We start from the raw sequence: 16,223 nt of genomic DNA on the forward strand, positions 1-16,223 counted from the left end.
TCACGTCGGGTCACAGAACATTTACATAAAACACGCCCCCCCTGTTCCAAATTTGAATTAGGCGGGCTTACGCCGGCCGATTTACGCTACGCCGCCGCAACTTACGGAGCAAGTGCTTGCCCGTCTAAGTTGCGGAGGCGTAACGTAAATCGGATACGTTACGCCGGCGCAAAGATACGCCGCTGGACGAGAATCTGACCCAAAGTTTCCTTTACTTTCCCCCATTGAGCCACATCTTTCTTCATTTGTGTGTAGCACCCTCCTAGTTAGGTTGCTATAGTTGGGGCAAGTTTCGTTTTCGGCTCCTCCTTTGTAAAAGAGGAGCAGTGCTCAAATGCTTTTGGCTGTTCTAGGGTTTTCTGGTGCTGATTCAACTATTTTCTCCTGCATTCTAGTAAGTTCTGGAATAGAGTGAATATTCATGCAGCCTCAGCCAATCTCTGATCAATAGGGTGACCAGCAGTGGGCTAAGGTGCACATAAATAGGCTGGGGCCTAAAACAGCGGGTTCCTTATTCCTATGGGAGATGATCAAGCTTGAGGACTGAGGACCTCTGGGCTGCTTACTACAGCTTAGAATAAGACTCCTGGGTCCCAGATCCAACTATAGTTAGGGGATCTATGAACCCTCTGCCTCACCCACAAATGCACACAAGGAAACGCGCCTCAATATTTATGCAAGAAAATAAAACACTACACCCCTAATCGGGCCCTCCGATCAACAAATTTTCTCCACATCCTCATGTCCCGCTACAAATATAAAGAAGAACGAAGATTCGCATGCCAAGGACGCATGAAAGAAAACCATCAGGCCTTCAGGAAAAAACTTAAAGACCCACCTCTTCTGAAGCACCTGGACGAAATTGGACAAAGCGCCTTGAGGCGATTCAGTACGCATTTGTAGCACTATACAGGTTACTCACTCACATTCAGTAGCCCCTCATGGCCCACCCTAATAGTGTCAGAACAAGGCTCAGTAGTAGGGCTGTGCAAATTAACTTTTAATTTATCGATTAATCTTTCATTTTTTTGATCGATTAAAATTCTTTTGATTGATACTCACCTCTCCGCCGGCTTCTGGGCTTTCAGGGAGTTCCGTCGGAGATCCAGTAACGTCATGGACACTGGCGGGGTTTGCCGTGTCCATCTGAAGGGCTCCTTTGCTGTGCCTTCTATCTGCATGCCGGCGGGACCTCACTATCTGCCACACGTAAGGGCTGTTACACTTCCCTCTATCACTTCCCTCTATCAACCTGGGATTCTAAAACCATCCACTGGGAGTTGTGATAGTTCCCTTCATGGGACATCTACATGCCGACGGACTGATGTTAACCTCTCCTCATCTGGATTCAGCAGTGGTATCGTTGTACACATTTTATACCAGTATCATACTTAGCTACATGTTTTTATGACTGATTTTGGTACCGTTTGGTATTACTCGCACCATTTTTACAGTTTATGTAGCTACATCGATTTCTCCAGTGCAATATTTATTTGGTTACCTACTTGAAGACTATAAAAGTTTTAATGCTATTCCCATCGAGCGCTGCCTTTGTGTGTTTTTTGTATTCTGCTATCCATTTTTCCAGTTGTTGGTAGCTGCACTGGGGATCAGCCTGCAAGGAGATCAGCTAAAAGTAGTTGGATCTGTATGTGCGTTATAATTAATCGAAATTAGTCGATTAATCGATTTAAAAAAACGATTAATCGAACAGAAAAATTTTGATCAGTAACAGCCCTACTCAGTAGCCATTTTTTTTATGAGCACTGAGTAGCGACTGGTTCTCTTTTATACAAAAAGAAAATAAATATCTAATGCCTGTTGTGAGCAAAGCTAGGACGAAAGGTTAGAAAGAAGTTTGAAAATTCAGTAGGATCTGTCTATGTATGGCTGAGATAAAAGATGTTCTTGACCCAAAAAGAAATAAATGACTAGAATCTAGAATAAATACTGCATTATGATTTTTATGTAATGTGTGCAATGTTTACTACTTTAAATCTAATTTATAAATGTCATTTTGTTTAAAATGTAGCTATTTGTGTATTTTATGGTAATTGCCATTCAGATAATGTGGGCCTTGGTGTAAGATGTCCAGGTACGTATGTACGCACAGATATAAGCAAGATATTAGTACATGTAAACTGATGTTCTGATCTGTACTCGTAAACAAGTTGTAAAGACGCTTAGCTATGTATATTTATGGAAGCTGCCTCAGACATATGCAGATGTCAGATATTATTTTCCAGTACAGTGGGAGTCATTAGCCCGATTGTGTCTTTATTGGCTCGTACAGTGCTTCTGCTTTGTTTCTCCTATGATGAAACATATACATTAGCATCTGTTTTGTTTCTGAGAACTGCCTTTGTCCAGCTTGACTCAATCTTCCAGTCACTGGGTGCCAGAACTTGTTGTCATTAATGAGGTTCACAGAATGGCACCTTCATTTCACTTGCTATTCTTAGCATGAGAGACCAGATATTTGACATATTTAGGTTCTGGAGTCATTTATTCCTTCAGGTTTTATAATGTAATCCTTGTTTTACTCTGCTGTAGCCTGATATATTTCTGTTTGCGTAGAAACTTCACACCTACGGTTGATTCTTAGCGACCAATAAGATTTGCTGTTTCATTTTTCCAGAAATAGAAAGTGATACCTGACTGGTTGCAGTTGGCAACACCTTTATTCTCATTTTCTTTTTTTCATTTTTAACCATTCAGCTGGATGGTGTTTTGAAGCCCTGTACACACGACCGAGGAACTCGACGGGCAAAACACATCGTTTTCCTCGTCGAGTTCCTTGTTAGGCTGTCGAGCAACTCGACAAGGCAAGTTTCTCCATTCCCGTCAAGGAAAAAGAAGACATGCTCTCTTTTTGGCTCGACGGGATCCTCGACAGTTTCCTCGTCGAAAAATGTACACACGACCGGTTTCCTCTGCAAAAAAAAAATCCCAGCAAGTTTCTTGCTGTTTTTTACCAAGAAACTCGGTCGTGTGTACGAGGCCTTAGATGTGTATATTTTTTGCGCAGGTTTCATAAGATGCACTGCTGTACTTATTTATGATTTTTTTCCCCCCATGTAGTTCTATAACTATACCCATAGCAGCCCAGTTGGACTAGGAGGAAAGCCCCATTAGGGATGGTGTTGAGTGCGCATATACATATAACACAGATCCAGTACTGTATCATTAAAGTGGTTGTAAAGATAGAGGTTTTGCTTACCTTAATGCAATCTCTACATTAACCACTTCAATACCGGGCACTTTCCCCCCCTTCCTGCCCAGTACAATTTTCAGCTTGCAGCGCTGTCGCAATTTGAATGACATTTGCGCGGTCATGCAACGCTGCACCCAAACTACATTTTTATAATTTTCTTCCCACAAATAGAGCTTTCATTTGGTGGGAATTTTTATTTTTTGCTAAGCAAACTAAAAAAGACCCACATTTTTGAAAAAAATATGTTTTTCTTTGTTTCTGTTAGAAAATGTTGTTTTCTCCTTCACTGATGGGCACTGATGAGGCAGCACTGATGAGTTGGCACTGATAAGCTGCCACTGATGGGCACTGATATGTAGAATTGATGGGCACTGATATGCAGCACTGATGGGCACCGATAGGTGGTACTGATGGGCACTGATAGGTGACAATGATGGGCACTGACAGGTGGCATTGATGTGCACTGACAGGCGGCACTGTGGGGCACTGATAGGCAGCATTGATTGGCACTGATAGGCAGTACTGATTGGCACTGACAGGTGGCATTGATGGACACTAATAGATGGTACTGATGGACTGGACAGCACTGATTGGGAAAGTACTAGCAGGTAAAAAAAACTTCTCTGAACAGAATCCCCACCAGCTCCCCTAAATACTTACCTAAGACCCAATCTTGATCCAGTGCTGTGCCTGAGAGTAGCAGCTCGCTCCACTCTCTCTCTCCTCACTGGACATGGAGGCAGCAGAAAGAACCATTGGCTCCAGCTGCTGTCAATCAGCAGCTTGCTATGGGGGCACTCAACAGGGTGGGGGGGCCAGGAGTGCAGGTGGGGAACCCAGAAGAAGAGGTTCGGGGCAGGTCTGTGCAAAACCATTGGTTACATTGGTTAACACTACTAGCCACGCTATTGCACTAGGGTTAATTTACCTAAACTGGAGAGTGCAAATCTGGTGCAGCTGTGCATGGTAGCCAATCAGCCTCCAGATTTTATCATCAAAGCTTAATTGAACAAGCTGAAGTTAGAAGCCCACATGCATTAACACATAATATGCCATTACTTAATGTGCGCTGCATTAAAAAAGCCTGTTTATTTGAAAAAGCACTCTTGGCAGTGCAGTTATTGGGTCGTGGTATGGTTATGTTTAGGAGAATGGGTGGCTTTCCCAAACACGTGTTAGGGGGCATAATTCTTGCCATACCACAATGCAGGTCGGCACCCCCATCCACTGTCTTTGCAGCTTAAGGGGGGGGGGCAGGAAAAAGGCCCCTCAACTGCAAGTGTTAATAAAGCCTCAAGGTAACCTGTGATTGCTTCATCCATGACTGTTTCCATATTTTTATACTGTTTTTCTTTTAAGGATTAAAATAGGGTTAGGGGTTGATTTCAGTATCGGTAAAGCCCAGCATTGAAGAATAGCAACTCCGGTTCTGTAAGATAAGGATTGCTGAAAACAGCCTTTAATGTAATCAGATAATGTTTCTCACAGCCTGCATACATTTTCCTTGCGTTAATGCTTATGTAAGGTAAAAGACAGCTTTGTCCACTAGAGGGCAGCAAATAAGTACTATTCATACATTTGAGCATGCAACATATTCAGGCTTATTTAAAACCAACTTGTTATACTTATAACCTAGTAAAACTAAGTGTAGAATCAAAAGTTCAAACACCACTAGGTACCTGCTTATACCTGAAGAATTTGGAAACAATGGGCCAGATTCACATACATTTCCGCTGCGCAGCGGCGGCGTAACATAATCCATTTACGTTACACCGCCGCAAGTTTGCAGCGTAAGTGCCTGATTCACAAAGCACTTACCTGTAAACTTGCGGCGGTGTAACGTAAATGCACTCGGCACAAGCCCGCCCAATTCAAATGGGGCGGGCACCATTTAAATTAGGCGCGTTCCCACGGCGAACGTACTGCGCATGCTCCGTCGGGTAAATTACGCACGGACGTCATTTTTTTAGACGTTAACGTAAATGGCGTCCAGTGCCATTCACGGACGACTTACGCAAACTACGTGATTTTTTACATTTCAACGCGGGAACGACGGCCATACTTAACATGGCTTAGAACACCTAGGGCTCAGCCCTAATTTTACGCGGCGTATCTCGACGGAAACGGCGTAAAGTTAGATCGACAGGCAGCGCGGACGTTCAGGAATTGCCGCAACTAGTCATTTGCATATTCTACGCCGACCGCAATGGCCTCACCACCTAGCGGCCGGCCTAGAATTGCATCCTTAAGAGCCGACAGTGTAAGTCAATTACATGCGGAACTGGTTCTATGAATCAGCCGCATAGTTAGGACGGGCGGATCACAGAGATTCGACGGCGTATCAGGAGATGCGCTGTCGTATCTCTTTTGTGAATCTGGCCCAATAGTCCTATGCCCTAGGAGATCTGCAAATGTATATGCTTTACAAATACTAACATTTAGGAGCACTCCCCCATCACACAATGCAGTGCAGGTGCTGATGAGAAGCATCTGTTCCCCTTGTTGCATTCTCTATAATGTAAATTAAAACTAATCCAGCTTAGAGAATGGTAACCATTCATAATGGCCACAGCAGAGCCAAGGACTCAAGTAAAGAGATCAGACCAATAGGAGTTGATTTACTAAAATAGGAGCATGCACAATCTAGTGCAGCTGTGCATGGTAGCCAATCAGCTTCTAACTTCAGCTTGTTCAACTAAGCTTTGACAAAAATACAAAATTGAAGCTGATTGGTTTCTATGCACAGCTGCACCAGATTTTGCACTCTCCAGTTTTAATAAATCAACCCCAAAATGTCCCTAAAAGAGATAGAAGATGCTGTCCAGTGGGTATCTTTACTGCATGAACCAAAAAGTGAAATATTGTTTTTTAGGTGAATTAAAGTGGTTGTAACCCTAGAAAAAATTAATTGATACTGTTCCTTAAAGAATGTTATATTCACAGTGCTGTTTAATGCAGCCCTTTTCATCATCTAAAATACCTGACTGATGGCCTGGTGCTGCCTTTCCCTCTGTAAACTGACCACGTTTATCATGGCTGCTGATCCATTATACCGTAGCCAGTTTACGTGCCTCTGTCATCCGCTGTCTCTCCTTGCTCCCTCTCCCCCCCCTCCCCTGCCTGTCAGCTCTGATCTGCTCCCCGATCCTCCCCTCCTGCTGCTAAAATAACTGTGTGATATTGCTATAATCCATTAAATGATGTGCCCAGTGCATGTGTTTTTGTAAAAAATATGCCCCTGTATACATTATTTCAGAGCGCCTCTCTCCTTCTCTCCTCCTGGCTGAGGTCAACCGGGGATTCTCAGCCCCTCCCGCTGTAGTTATCAGACCGGGAGAGGAGAGCGGCAAGCAGTCACGTGAGCCCTGAGTAGTGCTCTGAAATAAAGTATATATGGGCTTATTTTTTTTAAAACACATACACTGGGCACATCATTAAATGTAAGACAGTGGCCCCATGCAGTAGCTTTACAACCACTTTGATGCTTTAAAGGTGTTTGCATGTTGTCCTTGTGTTTGCAAGGGTTGTCTCCAGATATTCCGGTTTTTCCTTCTACACTCCATAGACAAGGTTAATTGGTTTGTGTCTAAATTGGCCTTAGTACGTATTTACAACTTGGCTATGTACTTGTGTTATCACATTCGGAGCTGTTACATAGTTAATCTGGTTGAAAAACAACACAGGTTTATTCTATTCAAACAACAGAGAGCAAAGAAAAAAAGGTAGGAGACCTGGCACCCTATCTCATAAAAAATATAGCAAGACATTTTCATGTAAAAGGGATGGTATCAGACACGGTGCAGAGAGAGTTGGTTCACGGAATCACTGAGATTCGGATACAACCAAACATATATATATACAAACAGAGAGGTAAATTGGGTGTTCACCAGCTATAGTATCTGTGTTATATAAAGCTTTGTGCCCCTGTGCCTGCCCCTGTGACTCCTCTGCTCTTTCCTCTGCCCTGCTGACAGCTATAGTGTTCAGAGCCGTGCACTCCCACTGAGGTAAGCAGTAGAGGAGAGAGGAGAAAGAGTCGGGGAGTCATGTGATCACCGGTAAATGCTCTAAATGCTCTAATATAAGGTATAATCTTTTTTTTTTTTTATACAACACAGGCACAGGGGCACATAGTGTTATATAACAGGGGATGGCATGCTTATACAATAAATCTGAGAGCAGCAGGAGGACAGGATCATAGAGTGAACAGAGCTGACAGGCATGGAGGGAGGGGAGAGGAGGACAGAGGAGGACACAGGAGAGCAGAGTTGCGGATGACGGAGGCGCGTAAACTGTCCACGGTCAGGGCTCAGCAGCCATGATAAACCATGGTCAGTTTACAGAGGGGAGGGCAGAACCAGGCAGGGTCAGCCAGGTATTTTCAGGTGATTCAGGGGGGCCAAATTACACAGAATAAGCACTGTGCTGTACAACATACTTTAAGGGAACAGGATCGATTTTGTTTAGGGTAACAAAAGCTTTAAGCTGGCCATAAACTTGTAGAATTTCTTTTGCAATTTTTTGTTTTAAGAACATTCGTTCTATTTTCTAACATTTATGGTGTCAAATCAATGCTCATTTTAAACCATAATGGCAAGAAAAATTTAAGGAGCAGGATGGAACATTTTTGTCAAACACATTTTTAACAGTGAATGTGAATTTAATTTGGGAAGTCCAGTCACTCCAAAATCAAATGTTGAAAGCGAAGTACTTTTGAATGGCAATCATCATCATCAATAATCAAGTGTACTGATGAGAATTTTTCTATGAATTTTCATACAAATGTTCATTCGAACATTTACTAGTGTATGATCAGTTTTATCCCAGCCATGTGTTTCTTCTTGATAATCTAGATGACTGTGTAACTAGGGATATAGAAGAGCCACCACTATGCTCGTACTTTCCCTGTATACAAGCTGTGGGGAAATGGTATACGGATACAGTACATAGGAACTCAGCCTGGCAGTGGGCATTTCCATACAGGAATGTTTAGTTATTATATGAACCTTGAGTATAATTATTACATTTCCAGTTATTTGGCAGAAAAAATAAGCAGCTACTTGATAATGGACTATTAAATGCACCACTTAGTAGAGGTTGATCTGCAAATTGCTGTAGCTAATACTTATCTGTGTTAATTAGGGTTTAGAAGCAGACATGATCAAGTCTGGGCACTGAATCTGGCTGCTTTTGGCCACACACAGAGCTGTAGATAATTAAAGATGGCGCACTAAAGGTCAGAAGACTGGCTCCCATCAAACTACGCACATGGGTTTCCTTCGTTTTCCTGAATTCTTTATCTTCATATATGTTCAGTATGGAACAGTTCCAAGTATACAATGCTGCTCAGGTACTTTAATACTAAGGGATTTTTCCTGCAATTATGTTTCAAATTGCTTTGTGTGCAATTGGAAGACCTTGGGGATCCCCAGTACCTGCAACTAGATCATTATCCTAATGATGTAATTTCCACATCGACCTGTGACACTGTAGACTTGTAAATTAGATAATTGCCTGTGGCATGTTGGCATCATTGTATCTGAAAAGGCTGAAAGGTGCACTCCGGTGAGTCACGGGGAAGTTTCACATTTATAGCAGAACTCTGTTAAGGAAGAGAAAACATACATTGCTGTTTTTTTCGTCTTTTTCCCAATACTTTATTTTGCCACAGCCCGAGACATGAACAGGAAATAATAAGGTTTAGCACTGGGAAACACTTTTTGAAAGATCAAAAGTGCATTTTATATACAACTATATATATCAGACCAAAATGAGGGACAAATTAGGAGCGACAGAGGGACTTTGTTCCAAATCAGGGACAGTCCCTCAAAATCAGGGACAGTTGGGAGCTATGCATAGACATATTGTGCCAGATTCTCAGAGACTTACGTCGGCATATCAGTAGATACGCCGTCGTAAGTCCGAATCTGCGCCGTCGTATATTTTAGCGTATTCTGGAAACCAGATACGCTTACATTTGGCTAAGATACGAGCGGCGTAAGTCTCCTACGCCGTCGTATCTTAGGGTGCATATTTAGGCTGGCCGCTAGGTGGCGCTTCCGTTGTTTTCCTTGTCGAATATGCAAATGAGCAAGATACGCCGATTCACGAACGTACATACACCCGTCGCAATTAGTTACGCCGTTTACTTAAGACATACGCCGGCGTAAAGATAAAGCAGGTCTCTAGGTGGTGTAGCCCATGCAAAGTATGGACGTCGGAACAAGCGTATCTTTTTACGTCGTTTGCGTAAGTCGTACGCGAATAGGGCTGTGCGGAAGTTACGTTCACGTCGTAGGCAGTGTTCAACGTATCTTAGGCATTCTATCCGACGCATGCGCACTGGCATACGTCCACGGACGGCGCATGCGCCGTATGTTCAAAACTTCATTTACAAGGGGTCATGCTTTATTTGCATAAAACACGCCCACCTCTTCCCAATTTGAATTAGGCGCGCTTACGCCAGCACATTTACGCTACGCCGCCGTAACTTAGGACGCAAGTGCTTTGTGAATACAGCACTTGCCTCTCTAAGTTGCGGTGGCGTAGCGTAAATATGATACGCTACGCCCACCTACACTTAAGCCAGGGTACGTGAATCTAGGCCATACAGTATACTTAAAATGCACAATGTTCTATGAGAAATGAGGATCACTACAATGAATTTACAGGTAGTGCTGTATTCCCATGGAACTGTCTAATGAATAGGCTGGTGGAATTTCACAATAGTTAGTGTACATCTTTGTATGTGTGGTAGAGTTTGGGGTTTCGTTATGACATAGATTGGATTGGCATTGTCCCTGTCTGTATTGCATAGACATAGATGGACCTGATTAGGCCACATGCTTGTAAGGAGAAGCTCTATAGATATAGAAAAATTGAAGAATAGTCCGGATCAGCCTTTTGAAATCCTTGCAATATTGAGGTTGATTTACCAATATTGGAGAGTGCAAAACCTGGTGCAGCTATTAACTTCAACTTGTTCAACTAATCTTTGACAAAAAAAACTGGAAGCTGGTTCATATGCAAAGCTGCACCTGATTTTGCACTCCAGTTTTAGTAAATCAACCCCACCATTCCAGTCTGAGAGAACCCTTGCTAATAAATATGTACACACATACAGCTTGCAGTACATTAGTGTGATGGTGACTTGGAAGAATTATATTTGTGGTCATTGTTGTAAAAAGATCATTGTTGTCAGTAGGGATGAGCTGGGTTTGGTCTGAACTCATGTCTCAATCCAGTTCGGCAGAACCTAGCCATTGACAGGGGTGGAGATGCTCTTCACATCATTGACCTAATAAGTCCATGTTAGGTCAATGACATAACAAATATCCCCGTCCCTTTGTGTACATGAATCTGTGGGGCAGGGAATGCCCCTAGCACTGCTGATTGGGCCAGCAGAGATTGGATCATGTAGCAGATTTCCATGTGTTTTGCCAAGTGGTTACTTACCTGAGAGTCATACAGTAAATAAAAATTTGTTTAAAGCGGGGGTTCACTCAAAAAACAAGTATATATATAACATTACATTCAGTATACCGCAAACATGTACAGTATGCCGTTTTTGGGGGGGGGGTGTACATATGGAATTATCTGTCTTTTCCTCTGGGCTTCCAGGTACTCACTCCCGCGGGACTGGGCGTTCCTGCGCAGTGCCGCAATGTCATCTGGGACTTCGCCCATATGATTGACGTGCCTGAGAAAAACTCCCACCGGCGGATAAGGCACGTCATGACTTTCCGAAAATAGCCGAACTGCGAGTCGGCTCTTTTCCGTCCAAACTCCCTTGATGTGTCAATAGCTGCTCAGTAATGTAAACAAATCTACCCTCTTTCCAGCGCCACTGCAATGAAGGAACTACCACCATATTAGTTAATGTAATCACAGTTAGGGTAACCCCATTTTTATCTCCTAAACCTTACCAGCCATCCATAAGGACATGAATGAGCGAGTTTGGGGTGGAGGAACTTGACTGGTCTGTACAGAGTCCTGACCTCAACCTAATAGAACACCTTTGGAATTAATTAGAGTGCAAACTGTGACCTAACAAATGCACTTCTAGAAGAATGGTCAAGCATTCCCATAGACACACTCCTAAACCTTGTGGACAGCCTTCCCAGAAGAGTGGAAGCTGTTAGAACTGCAAAGAGTGGGTCAACTCAGTATTGAACTCTACAGACAAAGACATTAAATGTCATGTGCATGTAAAGGCAGGCGTCACAATACCTTTGACAATATAGTATATATCCAAAGGCTGCTCACCTCATGCTTCAGTTATGAACTCATGAAGAAGAAGCATTATAGACAATGGTTAATTTATTGCACCTTGGGCCCTGGGCTCTATTCAATGCATGGGCCCCTGGTAATATATTAGGATCATGCATAAGGTTCAGTGTTTTCATATCTGCCATGCATTTGTGAAGCATTTATTAAGTATTTGGTATTCTATATTAGATTTTTTTTTACTGGATCTAATGCAGTGACCTACTTTTTGAAAAACAAATATGGAATGGAAGCAGATAATATGGAAATGATGCTTCCAGGTACAAGGAGTATTGTGTGTGATTGTTTCAGCTGGTTCAGCAGGGATTGTCTGAATTTCGACGGATATGTGGGTCTCCCTGTTTAGCAGAAGTGGATTGTAAAAAATATGTAAAAAATATATATAGTTGCGCTAAATCCTAATCCACCCTTGAGAGGGTGTAAGAATATTATAAATGGTACAATTTATCATAAATGACCAATAAAAAAATAGTGAACAAATCAAATTCATAAATCACAAGTGTAAAAACAGAACATAAATGTAAATCACACAGTGAAAAAATTTATGGATGTCAACACTAAAAGTGACCATGTATGGTATAAGTCCAAAGCAAAAAAAGTCCATTAGTGACTTCAGTGAAAGAAAACACCCATGTGATAATCCAAACAGCTGGACTCTCTTGACAGAGTCTAGAGCCAAAGTGAAATCCGCCACCATGTGATAGGTAAACTGCTTTTGTCCGCTGTGAGAAAACAATGTGTCAGCGGGGAAGATTCCTTCTTCCACATCACTTGTATAAATAGAGGAATCAGTTATTTTTTTTTTTCAATCTGGCCCATCTATGACCAGCTTAAGGATGGCCATAGACATCTTTAATTCAAAATTTGACCCCTGCAAGCACCACCCTGCTGGACAAAAGATGATTTAAAAATAGACTGTGCTGGATGGAAAATTATCGGGCAAACACTGACTGCATCCTATCAAATGCAGTCACTGTTCAGCAGCACTGTTGCATGCACCGTAGCCGGCAATGGAGAATCCTCTATTGACGCTGTTGGCATGGATTGGGGAATTGACTGATTGTCTCTTGTTCAAGGAACATTTTTATTTTAAGCATAGGGTGCTGTTATGTGACTTCTGGACTTGTTGGCTGGATTTGCTTACTCAATGGATATGAAGTGCTGTGAGAACCACATTACTGTCCTTTGGATGATGCTGTCTGAGATTCTCATCTCTTTCCATGGAAACAGCGACTTTGAATAATAATTGAATGTACAAAAGTTGCTACGGCTTGCAGAAACTACTTACCACAACATGCTGATTCATATTACCGCTTTACAACACTTTTCATCCCTTTACATCACCGTTGCCACAATTTATAGAGTGATGATAACCCAATATGTTTATAAGGGCTCACAGTTTTACATTTTTTCTTCCTGGAAGTTGGGCATTACCCAAACTACAAGATTTAAAAGCATCCAGGATGGGAATTCCCAAGTTACACAGACTACAAGGATTAACACCATTTATGTATCTTACGGGAAAGTTGCATAAAGTGATGAAAGAGTTTCTGTTTCCAGTTGTGCTACTTTTATTCGAGCCGGAGGCTAATTATCAAGCTCATTATTCATTTAATAAAGAGACACTCCCATTAGAAAAAAGAATACAACACTTCAGGCAGTAATAATAGCCAACAACTGCCTTCTTTATTATTATAGAGATTATCAATGTCTATTGTGCTTGAAGACTGCCTTACACCAAAGTCTGACAGTGTCTTCTGTAATGCCACAAGAATTTCCAAGGAGTCTCATCTCTGCCTCCAACATGCTGACCTATCTATGAACAGAGAAGGAGCCCAAATACTGCCCCAACCACCACAACACATCAAATTTTATATTGCTTGCATATAATATGTCAATTACTACTGCTCTCTACAAACTATTTTTTTTTTTTTTTAGAAATTGATAAAGTGACTCAAGCGCTGATATGAATCCCAAATCCCAATAAGCGTATAATGATTGGTTTGTGCAAATGTTATAGCGTCTACAAAATAGGGGATCGTTTTATGGCATTTTTATTAATATTTTTTTTATGTTAGTAATGGTGGCGATCAGCGATTTTTATCGTGACTTCGACAATATGGCGGACACATTGGACACTTTTGACACTATTTTGGGACCATTGACATTTATACAGCGATCAGTGCTATAAAAATGCACTGATTACTGTGTAAACGACACTGGCAGGGGTTAACCACTAGGGGGCGAGGAAGGGGTTAAGTGTGTCCTAGGGAGTGATTCTAACTGTGGGGGGGGCTGGGCTACAAGTGACACGACAGTGATCACTGCTCCCAATCAGGGCTGTCTTAATGAGAGGGCACACCTGGACACTGCCCGGGGGCCCCGGCTGCATGGGGGGCCCCTGCACTTTTCCCAAAGCACCTGGTCCTTGAGCCCACGCTGCCCCGAAATTGGGGGCCCCATGATGGCACTGAGAGTGATAGATGCAAAAGGAAGGCAGTCTGCCTCCTACCTTGTAAAGTTTGTACAGGGTTGTAAAGGTAAATGTTTTTTCACCTTAATGCATCCTATGCATTAAGGTGAAAAAACATCCGACGGTACCGCCCCCCCTTCCCCTGAACCCCTGCTTTACTTACCTCACCCCTCGAAATTCCTACGCGCATCCCGTGATCCTCTTCGGTTCCCAGCCTGGCCATTGATTGGCTAGGCTGCACGGATTGATAGCAGCGCAGCCATTGGCTGGTGCTGCTGTCAATCACATCCGATGACGCGGTGTGCCGGGGGGCGGGGCCGAGTGATACAGTTGGCGGCTATGCCCGCCGCTGTATCACGGGAGCGTGCCGGCAAAAGCTTTCCACCATGCGATCTCGCTCGCATGAAGGTGGAAAGCTCTTCTGAGGAGGAGCTGAGACAGCCTCCGAGGGACCCCAGAAGACAGGGTTCGGGGACACCCTGTGCAAAACGAGCTGCACCGTGGAGGTAAGTATAACATGTTTGTTATTTTACAAAAAAAAAATATTTACTTTAGTGTTCCTTTAATGTCTGTTTACCTGCACTGTCATCATTGTAGGGGTCCCAGAGCATTACTTTGCCCAGGGGCCCATGATGCTATTAAGGCGGCCCTGCTCCCGATCACTATCCTGTCACTAGGCAGAACAGGGAAATGCCTTGTTTACATAGGCATCACCCTGTTCTGCACCCGGTGGACATTGAGTCTGCGGGTCCCACAGGCACGGTCATGGAGCTCGCGTCGCGCGTGCGCCCGCACGGCGGCAAATTTAAAGCGACGTACAGGTACATTGCTTTGCGCAGCCGTTCCATTCTGCCAATGTATATATCGGCGTTAGCCGGTCGGCAAGTGGTTAAATATGACTCGATGGACCACTTGGTCTTTTCCTGCCTTGACTCTTCTGTGTTTCTATATCAATATAATCATGATCTAAAATAAGACATAGCATTTTTTAATACCTATAGTAGAATGCTCTTGATCCACTTCCACACGACAGTACAGGCAACATGTAAAACATATTTCTCTGTCACGTTTTGAAATCACACCCAGTTGCTATTGTCTATTTTCTTTGCAAGCACCTAAGAGGCAGAAATGACAGATCAATAAAAGGAGCAGAGAACATGTACTTTCCGAATGATAAATTCTTTCATCGGACTTTTGTCTTACTACAAGCAGCTGCCTTGAGGAACTTATGGAATTCCAGCTGTTAGCTGCAGTTCCTCAATAACAATGGGCGGTTCTTGAAGGATTGTGAAAACAGAGCAGTGGCCGGGCTGGAGAGCATGTAGAACACAGCTGTATGCAGCATCGCTTGGATTATATTCGTCCTAACTGGATTTTACGGGAGCAGGAAGGCAGCAGGAATATGGAGCACACCAGCAAGTAGAAAAAAGGCAGAAAAAGCAAACCCTCAAGGTACCCTTCAACCTTCAATGTGTACATTGCTCTTATTTTTTTTGTCTATGAAGTGCTCTGTCATTCACTGCAGATGGATTGACTTTAATTTATCTGTACTACTGAGTTGTTCGTAGATGTGATACAAATCTGAGCACTGACATACGGGAACAAGGCAAACTTTTAATGAATTCTCAGATGAGCTGGAAGTTTTTTTGTAACATTAGCTGCCATGTTTCAAGAACTGAAGAAAATATTTTCCAATTGTGACTATTCTTTAAATGCGCTTGTGTCAAAATTCCTATGTGAGACAAGGAAAACTTCATTCTTCAGACTCTTTAGCCATCCATAGACTTGTGATAGTCAACAGAATCTGACAGGGGTGCAGCTAAGAACATGGAGCAGATGAGTGGCTTGTTGGTGGGATTCTAAAGACTTGGGGTTATCATCCAACCAAGCCAGATTGGGCAATTGTTATCTCATGCCTGTGCCTGTGGGCTCCTCATAGATTGTCCATAGACTTTAGATGGTTGTTGAACATGCAGGCACATTAAAACCGCCCTTGGCTTGCATGTTCATTTTAGGTGAGAGGTGCAGAGGACGGAGCGAAAGGAAAGGACGCTGCATTAACAGGGAAGCGCGACGAGATTTCCAACATCACCGGATGTCAGTGTTTGGTGGCATTTAAACATATAAGAAGCTCATCCCTTTTCAGATGAATCAGGTGGCTTTTATACTGGCCTAGAAAGGTAAACTGCTAATATATCTGATCCAGCTCCGTAAATGTCAATTACCTTCAAAGACCGAGACCGTATTCAT

At 42.9% G+C, this 16,223-nt stretch overlaps 1 protein-coding gene across 5 annotated transcripts in view; it reads left to right on the forward strand.

The window, feature by feature from the left end:
* Positions 1–16,223, forward strand: part of STARD13 (StAR related lipid transfer domain containing 13) — a 452,811-nt gene that overhangs the window by 340,459 nt on the left and 96,129 nt on the right. The window contains exon 1 of one of the 5 annotated variants that reach the window (XM_040340424.1): positions 15,303–15,425. The exons of the other annotated variants lie outside the window; for them this stretch is intronic. The gene's annotated coding sequence lies outside the window, so the exon portion shown is untranslated. Of the gene's footprint in view, positions 1–15,302; positions 15,426–16,223 lie in introns of those variants that run through there. 5 annotated transcript variants of the gene reach the window in all.

Source organism: Rana temporaria, chromosome 2 (assembly GCF_905171775.1).
Source record: "Rana temporaria chromosome 2, aRanTem1.1, whole genome shotgun sequence".
NCBI classification, from domain to species: Eukaryota; Metazoa; Chordata; class Amphibia; order Anura; family Ranidae; genus Rana; species Rana temporaria.